Source organism: Pan paniscus, chromosome 13, assembly GCF_029289425.2.
Source record: "Pan paniscus chromosome 13, NHGRI_mPanPan1-v2.0_pri, whole genome shotgun sequence".
Lineage (NCBI taxonomy): Eukaryota > Metazoa > Chordata > Mammalia > Primates > Hominidae > Pan > Pan paniscus.
This window is the reverse complement of record NC_073262.2, coordinates 57706889-57727037: the sequence shown is the minus strand read 5'-3', so window position 1 is coordinate 57727037 and position 20149 is coordinate 57706889. Positions and strand designations below refer to the sequence as shown.

The following is a 20149-nucleotide window of genomic DNA, read 5'->3' as shown; positions in this document are numbered from 1 at the left end:
ATTTTTGTTTCAATCATCAAATATAATGTATAAAATTCATGAGGATAAGGATAGTCTATTGTGTGCCCATCTTTTTGCTCTTATCATTGTTCTTCATTTTGATGCTCCACTATTCTTTTTTTAAATCGTTTTATTTGTGTTTGATGAAATTTGTTTAACCACTCTTTAATGGCAGATATGCTACAGGCAAATTATCTTAGTTTCCTCAACCTGAAAATATTTTTATTTCCCCTTCATTCATAAAAGATAGTTTTACCAGATAAAACATTTTATATTTAAGATCAAATATATTTATTCATAGGTATATTTATCTTGCCAGACATATCTGATATGGTTATGTTTTGTGTCCCAACCCAAATCTCATTTTGAATTGTAATCACCATAATCCCCATAATCTCCATGTGTCAAGGGAGAGAGCAGGTGGAAGTAACTGAACCATGGGGGTGGTCTCCCCCGCTGCTATTCTCATGATAGTGAGTTCTCACGAGATCTGATGGTTTTAAAAGAGACTCTTTCCCTTTCGCTCGGCACTTCTCCTTCCTGCCACCTTGTGAAGAAGGTGCCTTGCTTCCCCTTCACCTTCCACCATTATTGTAAGTTTCCTGAGGCCTCCTCAGCCATGCTGAACTGTGAGTCAATTAAACTTCTTTCCTTTATAAATCACACAGTCTCAGGCAGTTCTTCATAGCAGTATGAAAATGGACTAATACAGTATCTTTATCTTGACAGATATATACATAGATAGATAGTTATTTTCTTTCAGCACTTGAAAAGTGATGTGCCACTTTTTTCTGCTTCCTGTGATTTCAGATCGGAATCTGCTGTAATTCAAATTGGCATTCCCCTGTTGGCAATGTGTCATTTATCTCTTGCTACTTTTAAGTTGTTTTGCTTTGTCTTTAGTTTTGAGAAGATTCATTATTTTGTGTATTGATATAGATTTCTTTGGGTTTACCTTATTTGGGATTATTTAGCTGCTTGAATAGTTTTCATTTGTCTCACCAGTTTTGGGAAGGATTCATCTATTATTTATTTGGATATTCTATTTACCCTACTGTGTTTCTCTTCTTATTCCAGGACTCTGATAGAATGAATACTGGATATATATCTCTCTCCAATACACATATAAGCGTGCATGTGTATTTTATAGATAAATAAATAGATGTTTTCTTTCGGCACTTGAAAGATGTTCCACTTTCTTCTGTTTCCTGTGATTTCAGATTAGAAATCAGTAGTAATTCAAATTGGCATTCCCGTGTTGGCAATGTGTCACTTATCTCTTGCTACTGTAAAGTTTTTACCAAACTTAAAAGTAGCACAGATTCCTGATTGAGTCATTTTTATTAATCTGTCCTCAATACCACTGAGTCTATCCCCTGTCATCTCCAGTCTACTATTGGGTCCACCCATCAAGTTTTTATTTTGGTCATTATATTTTTCAGCGTTATAATTTCCATTTGGTTTATTCTTAAAACATTTATTTGCCAAGATTTCTACTTATTTGTTTCAAACGAATGTAAAATTGTTTCTTGGAACATTTTTATGATGACTGTTTTAAAATACTTCCCCGTATATCCTGACATATAAAATATCTTTGTATTGGCATTAGTTGATTGCCTTTGCTCATTCAGTTTGTGCTTTTTCTGGTTCTTGATGTTGTGAGCTATTTTTAGTAGAATTTTCATAAATAATTATTCTTTCTGGAAAATATTTGTTTTTGATATCACTGTTTTATATAGATCTTTGGACTTATAGTACAGGCACTTGGGTACAGGAAATAATTTAAGTGGAAGCAAGTGGTGCTTTTGCACCCATCACCTCATTACCTCTACAACTCTGGACCCCAGTGAGCACTGCATGCAAAATCAGTTTCAGGTATTGAAATTTTTGTGGGAATTTCTGAGAAGGGATTGGTTTCTGCTCTTGTTAGTATAGTGGAGGAACATATAAAATTTTGCCAATTATACAATCTGTTGAAACTGAAAATTATGGAGGACAAAAATAAAAAGAAATTAAAAAGATTTCTGCTTGAAGCAATGTAGAATAGGTTGTTTCGGTTTGTTTCAGGCTAAATTCTCACTGAAAATGACTATGGAAGGTGGAAAATTTGAAAAAAAAAGAATTCAAGACACTGGAGAGTTTCAAAAGCATGAAAGAGATATCAAAGATGGCATATTTAAAAAGATAAAGGAAATGCAGAGAATTGACCCCTACATTTGGTTCTGATGTCTCTAGACATGTGCTGATTCAAAATGTGTCTATGAAGCCAAAGGAAAAGCAACAGCTGAGAAGCTGAGGTGGCAGTCACTGGGTCTGAGGGGCAAAATTTGAAGTTAAAACCCACTAACGAAGAGTGTCTTGGGCTTAACAGGCATCTCATTTCCTGATTGGATTAGGGTAATCAGCCCCTATGCTAAGGTCTGACAAAATAAAGATAAGTAGACTCTGGAAGAACATAAAAATTGGCTGGGAGTAGTGGCTCATGCCTGTAATTCCAGCACCTTGGGCAGCTGGGGTTGGTGGATCACTTGAGGCCAGGAGTTCAAGACCAGCCAAGCCCACATGGTGAAACTCCATCTCTACTGAAAATACAAAAATTAGCCTGGTGTGGTGGCATGTGCCTGTAATCTCTGCTACTCAGGAGACTGAGGCACGAGAATCACTTGATGCTGGGAGGCGGAGGTTGCAGTGAGCTGAGATCGCACCACTGCACTCCAGCCTGGGTGACAGAGTGAGACTCTGTCTTAAAAAAAATAAAATTCATCAGAACTTCAATTTTTATGGTTTTATATACATATTTTCCATGAATGAAGAATGCAGAAATGCAAGAATTTACCAAAATATTGAAGAATAAGCAGATAATGGAAAGAGAATTAAAGGAGACTGTTATTAAAGTTAATATACATGAGGATTAAAATAATTGTGATTAATATACAAAAAGTTGAATATGAAGACAAAGAACACATAAAGAACATTAAAAATCATAAAATAGAATGAAATAGAAAATCTGGAACTTAGAAATATAGAAATTAAGATTAGGACCACAATACATTTAACTGGAAATTTAGCAATATGAAAGAGTTTATTAACAAAATAAAAGTTAGGTCATAGAAAACTGTATACACTAAGGAAGAAATTGACAGAAATTAAGCTAAATGTAGGAAAAAATAAAAGATGTATAGGACAAGGCATAAAAACATCTAAAATATGTGTACTTAGACTCTAAAGAAGTGAGCAGAGTGGAATGAGTCAGAAAAAATATATGGGATAATAGCTGAGTGTTTTCTAAAACTAATAAGAGACATAAAGCCATAGTTTCAAGACACGTTTAAGCAAGAAAAACGCAAATAAAATCAAGCTTGCAACCAAAAAATAAAAGAAAGTAGCCAGAAGAAAAATAAAGAAAAAAAAAACCAGAATAAGTACATCTTCAAAGTGATGAAAGAAAATAACTGACAAACTAGATTTCTATATCATGAAAAGTGTCTTTCAGAAGTGAAGGAAAACTATAAAGATTGGGTGAAATTTTTACCAGATGATTGACATAAATGCAAATATTGAAGGAAGTTATTAAGTCAGAAAGGAAACAATCACAGATGGAAGCAATTAAAAAGCTGAAGAATTAAAAACATCCTCCCCTTTTCTGAAATTAAGAACAAGACAAAGCTTCCTGCAATCATCAGTTTTATCAACGTACTAAATGTCTGGTTTGGCACAAAAGAGAAGAAGAAAATGAAAGTTTAATGATTGACCAATACAAAAATAAAAGCCATTATTCAAAGTTAATATATTAACAATAAAATGTCCAAATTAATCTACAAATCATCTTTTACAATTAAAAAGTATTTTAACAAGGTTTCTAGATACAAGGTCAAAATACAAAATTAATTGCATTCCTACATATCAGAAGAGGAAAAATAATGAAGACGATCTTAAAGAAGAAAAAAAGGAGAACTAATACTAACAGAATTACTATAAGCTGTTTTAATTAACATATTGAAGTATCATAAAAAATTTTTATATAACAGAATAGAGTTATAGAATTTACCCACACATCTATGAACAGTTGATATATATTGCACATAGCATTGCAAAGATTACCAATGGATAATCTTCAATAAATAATTTTCAATTTCATTCCACGAATGTTTATTAAGCATTGACGGGGTGTTAGGGACTGTTTTAGGCGTTTGGATATACATCTGTGAACAACACAGATATAGACAAAAGTATCTTCTTTCATGAAGCTTACATGCAGGCTAGTTTTCAGCCCTGGCTGGATATTAGAATATCATGGGAGAGTTGAAAAATCCCATTGCATAGGTCACATGTCTCAAAAATTCTGAAATTCTGTTGTCCCAAATGGGGTCTAGGAACCAGTTTATTTATAGATTCATAGTGTTTGTAAATATTTATAAGGTACATGTGATATTTTAATGCATGCATACAATGAGTAATGATCAATAAATATTTCTATCTTAACTGGATAACTAGGTAAAATTATGAGTCTTGACATCTATCTAAAATGAAAATATCCAAAATGGAAATAATCCCAAATAAATTCCAGTGGCTTTTACATTAATAGATGATAGGCAATATACCTTCTAAAAATAGTGTCACCCATTAACTTCCTATCCTCAGATTAGGCAAATATTTCTTTAACAGATCAAAAGACACTTTCCAACAAATAAAAAACAAAAACCAAATTTAAACAACTAAATACATATGATATTTTATATTATATATACATATTATATATATTATATAAATATATATTATATATACATATTATATATATTATATAAATATATATTATATATACATATTATATATATTATATAAATATATATTATATGTTATATATAGTATATTATATTGATATATATTTATATAATATATAATATATATTATATATTATATTATTATATAGTATATATATTTTTTATATTATATGACATGTTGGGCTCTGTATCTTCATCCAAATATATTATATATATTTGGATATATATTATATTATATTATATATTAATATATAATACATTATATATATTTGGATATGTATATTATATATATTTGGATAACCAAATATATATATCCAAATATATTATATTATATATTATGTTAATATATATAATTTTTTTATATTATCATATGACACGTTGGGCTCTGTATCTTCATCCAAATCTCATCTTGTAGCTCCCATAATTCCCATGTGTTGTGGGAGGGACCTGGTGGGAGATGACTGAATCATGGGGGTGGGTCTTTCCCATGCTGTTCTTGTGATAGTGAATGGGTTTCACAAGATCTGATGGTTTTAAAAATGGGAGTTTCTCTGCATAAGCCCTCTTTTGATTGCCTGCCACCATCCACATAAGATGTGACTTGGTCCTCCTTGCCTCCCATTGTGATTGTGAGCCCTCTGCAGCCACATGGAACTGTAAGTCCAATTAAACCTCTTCCTTTTGTAAATTGCCAAGTCTCAGGTATGTCTTTATCAGCAGTGTGAAAACGGACTAATACAGTAAATTGGTACCAGCAGAGTGAGGTGCTGCTGAAAAGATACCCAAAAATGTGGAAGCAACTTTGGAACTGGGCAACAGGCTGTTACCCAAACTGTTGGAACAGTTTGGAGGGCTCAGAAGACAAGAAATTGTGGTAAAGTTTGGAACTTCCTAGAGACTTGTTGAATGACTTTGCCCAAAATACTTACAGTGATATGGACAATACAGTCCAGGCTGAGGTGTTCCCAGATGGAAATGAGGAACTTTTTGGGAACTGGAACAAAGGTGACTCTTGTTATGTTTTAGCAAAGAGACTGGCAGCATTTTGCCCCTGCCCTAGAGATTTGTGAAACTTTGAACTTGAGAGAGATGATTTAGGGTATCTGGCATAAGAAATCTCTAAGCAGCAAAGTATGCAAGAGGTAACTTGGGTGCTGTTAAAGGCATTCATTTTTAAAAGGGAAACAGTGCATAAAAGTTTGGAAAATTTGCAGCCTGACAATGCAATGGAAGAAAACAATTCCATTTTCTGAGGAGAAATTCAAGCCAGCTGCAGAAATTTTCATAAGTAATGAGGAGCTGAATGTTAATCCCCAAGACAATGGGGAAAATGTCTCCAGAGCATGTCAGAGATCTTCCTGGCAGTCCCTCCCATCACAGGCCTGGAGGCCTAGGAGGAAAAAGTGGTTTTGTTGGCCAGGCCCAGGGTGCCCAAGCTGTGTGCCGCCTAGGGACTTGGTGTCCTATGTCCCAGTCACTCCAGCCATGGATGAAAGGGGCTAACATAGAGCTCAGGCCATGGCTTCAGAAGGTGCAAGACCCAAGCCTTGGCAGCTTCCACATGGTGTTGAGCCTGAGAGTATGCAGAAGTCAAGAACTGAAGTTTGGGAACCTCCACCTAGATTTCAGAAGACGTATGGAAACACCTGGATGCCTAGGCAGAATTTTGCTGTAAGGGTGGGATTCTCATGGAGAACTTCTGCCAGGGCAGTGCAGAACGGAAATATGAGGTGGGAGCCCCCACACAGAGCCCCTACTGGGCCATTGCCTACTGGAGCTATGAGAAGAGGACCACAGTCCTTCAGACCCCAGAATGGTAGATCCACTGACAGCTTGCATTGTCCCCCTGGAAAAGCTGCAGACACTCAATGCCAGCCGATGAAGGCAGCTGGGACAGTGGCTGTACGCTGCAAAGCCACAGCATCAAAGTTGCCCAAGATAATGGGAACCCACCTCTTATATCAGCGTGACCTTGATATGAGACATGGTGTCAAAGAACATCATTTTGGATCTTTAAGTCTTGACTGCCCTGCTGGATTTTGGACTTGCATGGGGCCTGTAGCCCCTTTGTTTGGGCAAATTTCTCCCATTTGGAATGTCTGTATTTACCCAATGCCTGTACCCCCAATGTATCTAGGAAGTAACTAACTTGCTTTTGATTTGTTTACAGGCTCATAGGCAGAAGGGACTTGCCTTGTCTTGGATGAGACTTTGGACTGTGGACTTTTGAGTTAATGCTGAAATGAGTTTAGACTTTGGGGGACTGTTGGGAAGACATGATTGGATTTGAAATGTGAAGATATGAGATTTGACAGGGGAAGAATCTTACAGTTTGGTGCTGTGTCCACACCCAAATCTCATCTTATAGCTCCCCGAATTCTCATGTGTTATGGGAGGAACCCCGTGGGAGATGATCGAATCATGAGGTCAGGTTCTTCTCGTGCTGTTCTCATGATAGTGAACGGGTCTCATGAGATCTGATGGTATTAAGAATGGGAGTTTCTCTACACAAGCTCTCTTTTATTTGCCTGCCACCATCCATGTATGATGTGACTTACTTGCCTTCCGCCATGATTGTGAGGCCTCCCCAGCCATGTGGAACTGTAAGTCCGATTAAACCTCTTTCTTTCGTAAATTACCCAGTCTTGGGTATGTCTTCATCAGCAGTGTGAAAATGGACTAATACAACATACAAAAAAGCATCATCATAAGAACCAAAAATCAGAGCATAATTGGATTGTTTCTAACAAAAATAATAAATACTTGAGAGGATGGATACTCCATTTACCATGATGTGATTATTATGCATTGCATGCCTGTATCAAAGTATCTCATGTACCCCATTAATATATACACCTACTGTGTACCCACAAAAATGTAAAATTTAAAATTTAAAAATTTAAGACAAAGAGTACTCCTGGGGCTCATACTGCATTATGTCTTTATTTAAATGGTAATTACATGGGTGTGTTTACTTGGTTAACGTGCTTTCACCTTTATAGGTTATACATTGATGAAAATTTGTATACAGTCATACTCTCACATACATGGAAGAATGAAACCAGTCTACAAGCCCATCATGAGCAGGAATTATTTTTCTACAGCATCCCTTTTCAAACCAAGCTTAAAATTTCTGCAGTTGGGGCACCACTAATTTTTTAGTCACTAGTCAAATATTTCACAATTTCAGTTGTTAGACCTTTTTGAGGTATATAAGAGCATTTATTTGGTCAAATTTTTTACCTATAGAGGTATATAAATGCATGGAGGGGTGTGTGTGTATGTACGCATGGGCACTGGGAACATGCAAGTCAAAATGTTAACAAATCTACATGGTGGAATTAGAAGTGGTTTTTATTACTCATTCCTTATATTTTCTAAGTATTTAACATTCAAAGTGTATTCCATGTAAAGTGGGAAGGTGCAAAATTACTCTTCTAAAGGAAAAATAATTGCCAATGAAGAGAAAACAAACAATAACCCACTGCAATAAATAAAGTGATGGAAATCCAAGTGATAACATCGCCTGTTGCTGTGACTTGAGTCTGGCTGACAGCAACCACAGTGACAACTTGTGGAGGCAGGTGACATGACCCTTCTTAGTTGTTCTCACAGCATAGTCTTAAGAAATTGAAGACTTACTCTTAATAAGAAAGATAACAGTAGCCTCTGTTATCTGAAACTGATCTGATGCTTCCACCTAAATGTCAGTATTACTCATTACAAGCTGACCATTTTGTTCCCCAGTTGGACATAAACCATCTTGCAGAATACTAAGATTGGATAAGGATATTCTGAAACTTTTATAAATAGAGAAAAAAACAAAGCTATTTCAAAAAGTCTCCTCTCTTGGCTAAAATGAGTGATTGTGAATTCTGCAACAAATACAGTTTAATCTTCATTCCAGGCTTTCTTCCTTATAGGTAAGATTCGTTGAGATACCGAATGATAGAATTGCCCCTAATTAATGCCAGCATTGAATTTAGAGCAAATCCCTGCTTCCTTAGGCACTCCCATAAATTACCTAACCAAAGCGTAAATACTATGGAAGTTTTACTCTAATAACTTTTACTGAGAAACGCATCTTCCCCATGTTATATATTGTCCCTCGCTGCGACAGGTAATATTTGTTAACTTCAAGGTGTGTTCCTGCTGTATTTTTGCTGAAGGTGCTGTTTTCTTGATAGTTTATTGACTAATTTTATTATATTCAGTTTTGGTGAGATTTTCAGTCAATTTCCTTTCTATGTCTGGCATCCTGGGCAGGAGAAATGACCTATAAAATTAATGTTGCCTATAAAGTGTGAACAGTAGGAGGAGAATTTTTCGTGTTCGTAAGCTCTACTTGTTTACATGACTCAGCTGCATACATGGAAAAATTTCTTAAAATTGTCCTTGAGTTAATGATATTTAAACCTAAAACATTATAAAATTCACTTGTAGTTGTGTTTCAAAAGTTCTGGTGGTTCTCATGTTAATTTTCATCCAGTGATTAAAAAACTCTTATTCAGGTGACCTGGTAACCTCAGAATATAACAACAGAAAACTTATTCTATACAAGTCACAGGCTGGACATTTTGTCTTCCAAGATAGAAAGAATCAAGGGGCATTACAACCAGTTTTACAGTCATGGATATTGAAATCATCCTTAGTCATTCAGGTAAAACCTAATCAAATTAAAATAGAAACTTCTATTTTAAAGTATTTGATGAATAATCTTTGCAGACATGCTGTGAAAGATAGCTGGACAACTAAGAGACAACTTAGTTTTTAGATAGTGAGATAAAGTGGTACTGCAAAAACAGATAAGCACTCTATCATAGGAATTCTAAGAAAGGACAGTGGGTATGGTTAATTAGTTCCATAGTTAGTTCCATTGTCATAAACTATATAATATCACCCTCTGGAAAAGACTCATTCTAGCTTATAATAAATGGCAAAATCTCATTGAGACTAATTAGATTGAACAAAATGAACTCAAGTAGAAGGTCAGTTTAAGGGATAATTTTTCTTAAAAATAACATACACAACAAAATTTCGTATTTGCAATTCAATTTCACTTGGTAGAATGAAACTTCAAAATATGAAGGCTTAGCAAAATACACTTTAATAAGAGTCAATGAAAACAATGATAAATGAAGTTATAAATGCATGAATCTGTTTGGGAAGGACAAAATAGTGTGCTTGGTGTCAAACTTAGAAGTACATTTAAGGTGAATTTCGCTCCCTAGAGTTCCATTCACCAAAAATGCTTTATCCAAAAATGATGTTAAATGTGATTGGTCTAATTTTTTAATTACATTAAATTTAAATATAAAATACAAAAGAACATTAAATACACATTCAATTTGTCTTGGTGCCTTCTTTCAAATTCTCATTTTTCTTCAATATAAACTTTAGTCAGACACAAAAAAATAATTTGTTGTCAAATGCAAAGAGTATACACTGAAAGAATGTCTTTAATTTTGTCATATGTATTTAATTTTATGTGTTTGTGTGAATATATATGTATGCTTACAAAGAAAAAAGAGACTCTAAATGTAGATTCTGATATTTATATATTTTTAAAAAAGATATTTGGAGTATTTTGTAAGATTTAAAAGAACAGTGTGAAATAAGAAAAAATAGAAGAGGGAGGAGCCAAGATGGCCGACATTTATGCAGCCAAAAAACACATGAAAAAATGCTCATCATCACTGGCCATCAGAGAAATGCAAATCAAAACCACTATGAGATATCATCTCACACCAGTTAGAATGGCAATCATTAAAAAGTCAGGAAACAACAGGTGCTGGAGAGGATGTGGAGAAATAGGAACACTTTTACACTGTTGGTGGGACTGTAAACTAGTTCAACCATTGTGGAAGTCAGTGTGGCGATTCCTCAGGGATCTAGAACTAGAAATACCATTTGACCCAGCCATCCCATTACTGGGTATATACCCAAATGACTATAAATCATGCTGCTATAAAGACACATGCACACGTATGTTTATTGCGGCATTATTCACAATAGCAAAGGCTTGGAACCAACCCAAATGTCCAACATTTGGATTGGTTTAAGACTGGATTAAGAAAATGTGGCACATATACACCATGGAATACTATGCAGCCATAAAAAATGATGAGTTCATGTCCTTTGTAGGGACATGGATGAAATTGGAAACCATCATTCTCAGTAAACTATCGCAAGAACAAAAAACCAAACACCGCATATTCTCACTCATAGGTGGGAATTGAACAATGAGATTACATGGACACAGGAAGGGGAATATCACACTCTGGGGACTGTGGTGGGGAGGGGGGAGGGGGGAGGGATAGCATTGGGAGATATACCTAATGCTAGATGACGAGTTAGTGGGTGCAGCGCACCAGCATGGCACATGTATACATATGTAACTAACCTGCACAATGTGCACATGTACCCTAAAACTTAAAGTATAATTAAAAAAAAAAAAAGAAGACATGTATGCAGCCAACAGACACATGAAAAAATGCTCATCGTCACTGGCCATCAGAGAAATGCAACTCAAAACCACAATGAGATACCATCTCATGCCAGTTAGAATGACAATCATTAGAAAGTCAGGAAACAACAGATGCTGGAGAGGATGTGGAGAAATAGAAACGCTTTTACACTGTTGGTGTGAGTGTAAATTAGTTCAACCATTCTGGAAGACAGTGTGGTGCTCCCTCAAGGATCTAGAACTAGAAATTCCATTTGACCCAGCAATCCCATAACTGAGTATATACCCAAAGGATTGTAAATCATGGTACTATAAAGACACATGCATACATATGTTTATTGTGGCACTATTCACAATAGCAAAGACTGGGAACCAACCCAAATGTCCATCAATGATAGACTGGTTTAAGAAAATGTGGCACATGTACACCATGGAATACTATGCAGTCATGAAAAAGGATGAGTTCATGTCCTTTGCAGGAGATGGATGAAGCTGGAAACCATCATTCTAAGCAAACTATCAGAAGGACAGAAAACCAAACACCGCATGTTCTCACTCATAGGTGGGAATTGAACAGTAAGATCACTTGGACACAGGGTGGGGAACATCACACACTGGGGCCTGCCATAGGGTCGGGGGCTGGGGAAGGGATAGCATTAGGAGAAATACCTAATTTAAATGATGAGTTGATGGGTGCAGCAAACCAACATGGCACATGTATACCTATGTATCAAACCTGCACGTTGTGCACATGCACCCTAGACCTTAAAGTGTAATAAAACGAAAGGAAAAAGCAATTGGCACACACACACACACACACACACACACACACACACACACACACACACACACACACAAATATAGTCAGGGAAATAAATTTTAATAATTAAAAACTCTTCCAGTTGAAATATGTTAATAAAGTGAGCATATCAAAATATTTTAAAGCAATTGCCAGGTAAATATGAAAAGAAAAAGGACATGTAATAACACTGTTTAGGCAACTTCAAATGTTAAAACTTCTTTTTCCTGAGACCAGTCGTTCTTTTTACAAAGTATGCCCTAAATAATGCATTATTTCATAATGTTGCTTTATGTTTACAGGACATAAATGCCTTTATCCTATATGTAGATGGGCAAATGAATATGTAAAGTTGGTGTTTGGTGAGCTTTTTATGTTATTAATTTGTAACTGGTAATTATTCCTATAAATTTCTTATGTTTCCTTAGTCAATTATTTAATGTCAATTTCTTATAGAATATGTGGTTGATGCCTCTAAGGTATCACCATTTTTATAAAGAAAATAATATGTTATTTGGTCTGGCGCAGTGGCTCATGCCTATAATCCCAGCACTTTGGGAGGCCAAGGCGGGTGGATCACAAGGTCAGGAGATCGAGACCATCCTGGCTAACATGGTGAAACCCCGTCTCTCCTAAATATACAAGAAATTAGCAGGGCGCGGTGGTGGGCGCCTGTAGTCCCAGCTACTCGGGAGGCTGCAGCAGGAGAATGGTGTGAACCTGGGAGGCAGAGCTTGCAGTGAGCCGAGATTGTGCCACTGCACTCCAGCCTGGGTGACAAAGCGAGACTCCATCTCAAAAATAAAATAATAAAATAATAAAATAATAAAAAAGATGTTTTTTTGTGGCAAATATTACTTTTTCCCAAGTTCTAATTTCTAAGATTCATGAATATGAAAAGCACAGAGCAATCACAATAAACAACAATTAATCTGTAGGAAATACACTCAAGAAGTAATATGTTTATATATATTAATAATATGTATAATACTAAAGTAATATATAGTATTTAATCCTTATATTATTTTTACAAAACTAACTCATTAGAAGTACTAATATGAATATTGGATTTTATACATATTGAAGTAATAACAGATATTGTATATGTAATCTGTTCTGTTACTAGAGGAGAAGTTATGAAACATATGAGTTATAAATTCCATTTCCTAATGAATCTTGAGATATTATAACAGTATACTACATAGAAATTATGCAATATATCATAACGTTTTGGTTGAATTATATTTAAACATTTCAAAAAGTGCATAAATGAGGATAAAAACGGCTTATCATGTGAATTTCATATAGATTTCATCTACATTAGTGGAAAGTGTGTAAGCTAATAAGACTTCAAGATTTCTGTCTCCCTCTCTAACGATCCTATTTCAAACATCACATAGCTATATTCACTATGTCTGATCTTATCATGTGTTTTCTACTTGCCTTTTGTTTGTTTCTACTAAATTATTTATATATTTGCACTTAAATAATGTTATTTTTCTTCAGGGAGAAAATTAGATTGCTCCTCATATATCATTACTTTAAATCTGTGTTTATAAGTACATAGGCACTTTGTAAAATCAATCACTTATCCATTAAAATCAATGGTTTTGAAATAACAAATAACATAATATTTTGTATTATATAAAGTACATATTGTACATTTATTAAAACAAAAGCTAGAAAGAGGCAATTTAACTGTGTGCACCTGTAATTTAAATAATTGAAATTTTTGTTCATATACTAATGGAAAGAATTGTCTGTTACTTAAATAGCTTTAAAATGGCAAAATGCCATATGTCATTTTGAAAGTCATACACTGGATAGATTAGCAACACAGTTTGAAACATTATCCCCTACAGGGGAATCTATTCACTCAGTAGATTATAACAAGTGACAACTGCATCAAGTTGCCATTGCACAGCACAGTAAGCTAAGAAAAACCCAAAAACCTATCAGTTTGTTACATTATTCTCTCATGTTAGATTTTGGACATTATCACTCAGACTGAATTTTTTTACATTGAGACTTTAAAATTTTTATTTATTTTTGTTGACATATAATAATAGATGTACATTCGTTGGGGGTACATATAGTTTGTTACATTTATATAATTAAATTAGGGTAATTGAGCGCCCACAACTGTAAATATTTTTCTTTATGCTAGGAATATTCAAATTTTTCTCTTCTAGCTGTTTCGAAATGTACAATAGATTAATGTTAACATAGTCACCCGACTGGTATTATTGAACACCAGGTCTTTTTTATTCTGTGTAAGTGTGTATTTGTTTTTTGCTGTTAATGACAGAATTTCATTATCTTTCTTTATGGCAGAATAGCACTTCATTGTGTATATATACCACATTGTCTTCATCCATTTATGCATGGATGGGCACTTACGTTGATTCCATGTTTTGGCTATTGTGAATAGTGCTCCAATAAACATGGGAGTGCAGATATCTCTTTGATAATATTGACTTCCTTTCTTTTGGATTTATACCTAATAGAGGAATTGCTGAAAAATGTGGTAATTCTATGTTTAGTTTTCTGAGGAATCTTCATACTGTTTCCCATAATGGTTGTACTAATTTACATTCCCACCTAAAGTATATAAAAGAGTTCCCCTTTCTCCACATCCTCATCAGCGTTTGCTATTTTTCATCTTTTTGATGATAGTCATTGTAGCTGGGTTGATATGGTAGCTCATTGTGGTTTTGATTTGCATTTCTCTAATGATTATTGATGTTGAGCATTTTTCATATACCTGTTTGCCATTTGCATGGTCTTCTTTTGAGAAATGTCTGTTCAGATCTTTCGTCATTTTTTTAATGAGTTATTTGGGTTTTTTGTTATTTAGTTGTTTGAGAACCTTATATATTGTTATAATCCTTTGTCAGATGGATAGTTTGCACATTTTTTTTTTAATTCTGTGGGTTGTTTCTTCACTCTGTTGATTGTTCCCTTTGCTGTGCAGAAGCTTTTTGCTTGGTGTAATTCTATTTTTCCATTTTTGGTTTTGTTGTCTGTCCTTTTCAGATCTTACACAGAAATTCTTTGCCCGGACCCAATGTCCTGGGATGTTCTTTCAATATGTCCTTCTAGTAGTTTCCTAGCTTCGGTCTTGGATTAGAATCTTCAATCTATTTCAATTTGACTTTTATAAATGGTGAGAGATACAGATCTAATTTCATCCTTCTGCGCATAGTTATACAGTCTTCCCAGCACCAATTATGGAAGAAACTGCTCTTTCCCTAATGTACGTTTTTGGTGCCTTTGTTTAAAATGAGTTGGCTGTAAATGTACAGATTTATATTTGGGTTCTCTACTTCGTTCCATTGGTCTATGTGTCCACTTTTATGTCATTTCCATGCTAATTTGGTTACTGTAGATTCATATTTGAAGTGTGCTGACTCTAGCTTTGTTCTTTTTGCTCAGGACAGCTTTGCCTATCTGGGGTATTTTGCAGTTCCATATAAATTTTAGGAATTTTTTTTTTTTTTTTGAGATGAAGTCTTGCTCTGTCACCCAGGCTGGAGTGCAGTGGCACGATATCAGCTCACTGCAACCTCTGCCTCCCGGGTTCAAGCGATTCTCCTGCCTCAATCTCCCCAGTAGCTGGGACTACAGGTGCGTGCTACCACACCGGGTTAATTTTTGCATTTTTAGTAGAGACAGGGGTTTCCCTATGTCGGCCAGGCTGGTCTCGAACTCCTGACCTCATGATTCGTCTCCCTCAGCCTCCCAACGTGAGGGATATTTTTCTTTATTTCTGTGAAGAATGTTATTGGTATTTTGATAGGGAATGCATTGAATCCATAAAGTGCTTTGGGTAGTATTGTCATGTTAGCAATATTAATTCTTCTAATGCACGATCATGGAATATTTTTCCATTCATTGTATCTTCTCAATTCCTTTCATCAGTTTTATAGTTTTCCTTGTGTAGATAGATATTCCACATCTTTGACTAAATCAATTCCTGGGTATTTTATATTCTATGTAGCTATTGTAAATAAGATTACTTTCTTGATTTTGTTTTCAGGATGTTTACTGTTGGCATACAAAAATGTAACTGGTTTTGTATGTTGATTTTTGTATCCTGAAGCTTTACTGAATTCATTTATCAGTTCTAACAGGTTTTTTTGGTGGAGTCTTTAGCTTTTTCCACATATAAGATCATGTCATCTGTATACGAGGCTAATTTGACTTCTTCCTTTCCAATCGAACGCCCTACTTTTCTTCCTCTTACCTAACAGCTTTGGCCAAGACTTCCAGTATTATATTGAATAAAAGCCTCAAATTTAAAAGTACTACTCTCAATTCTAGTTGACCAATCAAATCACATAGAAAACTTCATGAAATTCTGATGCGCTTTCTTCTTCTTCATTGTTTCTGATAAAAATACTGTATGATGGGCCCTAGGCAAGGATATATATTTTTAAAGTTACCACTCTAGTATAACGCATAGCCAGAGTTGAGCACAATTGACTTAAAATCAGCTATGTAATTACTTTAAACATATTTTAGTTGAAATGAGTATAATTATAAATTATTATTCCTAGAACCCACCACATATTACTAACTATGACCTGTTATGAAATCAGTGTAGCACTATGGTTTTGGTAGAAGGCAAGAGGGTTCAACTTCATGTAACAAAGTCAGTGTGAATTTCAAAGAAAGTTGAGAATTTATGATGTTTAAAAAGTATAATTCTTTTTAAGGAAACAAATGTCCATTTTATCAATGAAATTCTCTATAGAGTGATATATGAAAAAATATTATCTTTAAATAAGACCAGTATAGAAACAGGCTCTATTGTTTGATATTGGATTAATTACTTAATTTTTCTGAATCTTGATTTCTTTCTCTATAGATTATAAAAATCTCTTATAGTCATTTTAAAAATTAATTAATTCATGGTAATAAATAAATCATTTAGTAGTTACATAACAAATGCCAGTCTCCCCTAGAGTATTTTCATTATTTGTGTGTGCTTTAGAAAAGTAATTATACAACTGAAAGTCAGACAGATTGATTCTTGAATAAAATATGTATCAATCTTTTTTGAAATCTACCTAGGAATTCTACACTAATTAACTAATTAATCCAAACTAATTAAACCAATAAAATATGGATTGATATTTCAAAAGAGTTTTATAAATGGACCAACTCATAAATACTACATATCAGCCCAAGTCTATCCCTAATAACATTAAAAATATTTTAATTAGCTGTCAGATATTCATAAATATGTCAGTAATGCCAGATAAATTGTATTTCCCGTTGTTCAGTACTATTTGATGATGAGCAATATTTCTTTTTCCTTATTAAATGCAATTCAATTTTTTTGACCTTGACCACAAAATAGTATCTCCAATATATGCATATTCACCTTATTTTTTTCTGTGCTTTTTATTTTCAGACCCGGAGTTTCTGTCCATGTCCAATGCATTCAAGATTCTTCTGCAAATCTGAACAGTCGTAAGTGCTGACTAAAAATTTTGATAAAGGGAGATAGGCATATTAATTTCCTAGATATCTAGAATGGCTAGATTATAAAACCCAAAAGGTTATCAATTCTACAAATTGCCTGGCTGGCTTTGTTCAGATGCTCTGCCTACTCCATTCAACTTTGGAGAGGATTCAGGGATGTGGGACATAGAATATGGCTACCTAGGAAACAGGGAAATTTTGGAGTAACTCCCTCAACACAGGAATATGCTGAGATATAGCTTTTGTGATATAAGCACCTAAATGTCTTGTTCATTCTAACCTCTTGCTCTTGCCAGCTACACTCTCTATGGTTTATGTCTACAAGAACTGCCTTAGCAATTCTTGAATATTGTAATTTCTCTTATTTTTTTTTTGTGGTTTTACATACACAGTTCACTCAATAGGGAATGACTTTTCATTTTATTTGCTCCTAGTTGGCTGCTGTTAATTCCTGAAATTCAGCTCTGTTCTGTCTCTTCTGGGAAACCACCCCTACCATCTGCCTGCTGCCTGGGTAGAAAACCTGGCCTGTGTATTCTCATAGCATATCACTCTTACTCTATTTGAAGCACTCCTTTCAGTCTATAGATATTCTTTACTTCCAGGTAAAAATCTGGCTAATGGAAGTATCATTCTATATTTCATAAGCTTATTTTTAAAGATTAAACATGTTAATATGTGTAAAATATACATATATTAATTTTAATATGTATATTTAAGATATAATTATGACCTTCGAATACATTAAGACTAAAACTGCTGCTTTTTAGCAAAATATTTAAATGTGGCCATATATTTATTCAGATCGAATCCAAGATCAATTATCAAAGTAAAAATTGTAAAATCTAATTATCTTGAAAGGACATAATAACTAAAAAATAATAAAAATCATAAATCACCAAATAAATATTATATATATCATTTAAGACACATCAATCAGTACATACAAAAAGTAACAGCAGAACTGAACAAAAGAAATTCTTCACCTAGTAATAGACAGTCTAAACAGATATAATTTATGTGAAATGATGAAAACAAATCTCATAAAGATAATATTGTTGTGAAATTTCGTGACTATATCCTTCATGACCTAGAGAGTAGTGATTTAATGGAAAGAAAGTAAATTATATGCATGGTCTATTTAATAAAGTCTGAGAATCAAGACTAAGCACAATCAAAATAAAGGCTTATTACTCAAGCCAAATTAAATTTGATATGAATAAGGAATATTTATCAGAATAGTAATACTGATGCTAGTTTATCTCGTGCTAGAGAGTACACTAATCATTAGGAAAATCTATATTTATAATTTACACAAAAGAAATAATATTTTGACTTCATGATAAAACCTATCTGAAACAATTTTTAGGTAAACTGAAAATTGAAAACTTTCTTACTTGCTTTATAAAATTATTGTTCTGTGACATTGTTTATTTGTTACAGGCAGAACATATTAATGAATGGTTATTATATAAACAAGTATACCAACTAGTATTAAGCGTTTTATGAGTAAAGCAAACATTCAAAAATTTGAAAACATTTAGGTTAATTATTTCTTTTCTATAGACACATTTAACTGTAAGAAAATGGAGCATATCAACTAAAAATCACTTCTTGAGATATATTGCTGCAATTTTTTCACTTTAAACTGTTTTGTATATATTTAGGCTCAACTGTCTTCAAATATATTCCTGAATAATCAAATTTCCTGATAGTGTTATTTCCGACAAACATTTACTGTGTTACACTCTGAAAGTGAAAATGAAAATGCATAACTATCACACAAGACATAGTGAATTAGTTTATTTTCCTCTCAGCATGAATTTTCAGAAATGAGTCAGTTTTTTTCTCTGTAATATATCCATTGATGAATATTTATTTAGTTCAGAAATAAATTTTTATGGTGGAGAATCAATGTGAGTATCACAGTGGCAACATGCAATACAAACAGAACTCCAACCTTCTCTTGTTCATGATTTACATTCCAAAGATAACTGAAATTGCCCATAGTATATTGTAAATCAAACTGATTTTGTATTTCTTTCCCAAGCATTTCTGACTTTCTCTGTCCTCTGTCTCTTGCCTGTTTTTGTTTGTTTTTGCTTGAATAGCTTGTTCATGTGGTCGAGGCAGGAGAAATATTCAGATATATGGAAATGTAGATTGGTGACAGTCTATTCAGGGTTCTTTATTAATTTTATAACAAGTTGCTCTTCCCTGAAATTAAATCTTTTTACCTAGAATATATCGGGTTTTTTTTTGCAGAAAATGCCTACCTCATCCAGTCTGTGATCAGCACAGTCTCCCTACTATTTCTTTCCCACAAATTTTCAAAGCAGTCTTGTGTCAAAACAATGATGGAAAGTGCAGTTTCAGAAGTTTCAACTTATTTTAAAAATATGTTTCTAATACACACACAAACATTCATGAAAATGTTTGGGATAAGGGCCTTATCTATTCAAGTTTGTTACTATAGTTGTGTGGAATGGCTTTTGGTTTGGAAGAGTCTGATACAGGAAGAGAGAGGGACAGAGAATAAGTTCCAGTTTGAACACATTGTTTTTAAAACACTGATGGAGTACCAATATGAAATGCTCTGAAAGTAGTTGGAAA

General features: G+C 34.0%; 1 long non-coding RNA gene across 2 annotated transcripts in view; it reads right to left on the bottom strand.

Annotated features, from left to right (window-relative positions):
- Positions 1 to 20149, bottom strand: part of LOC117979392 (uncharacterized) — a 269408-nt gene that overhangs the window by 190278 nt on the left and 58981 nt on the right. The window lies entirely within an intron of this gene.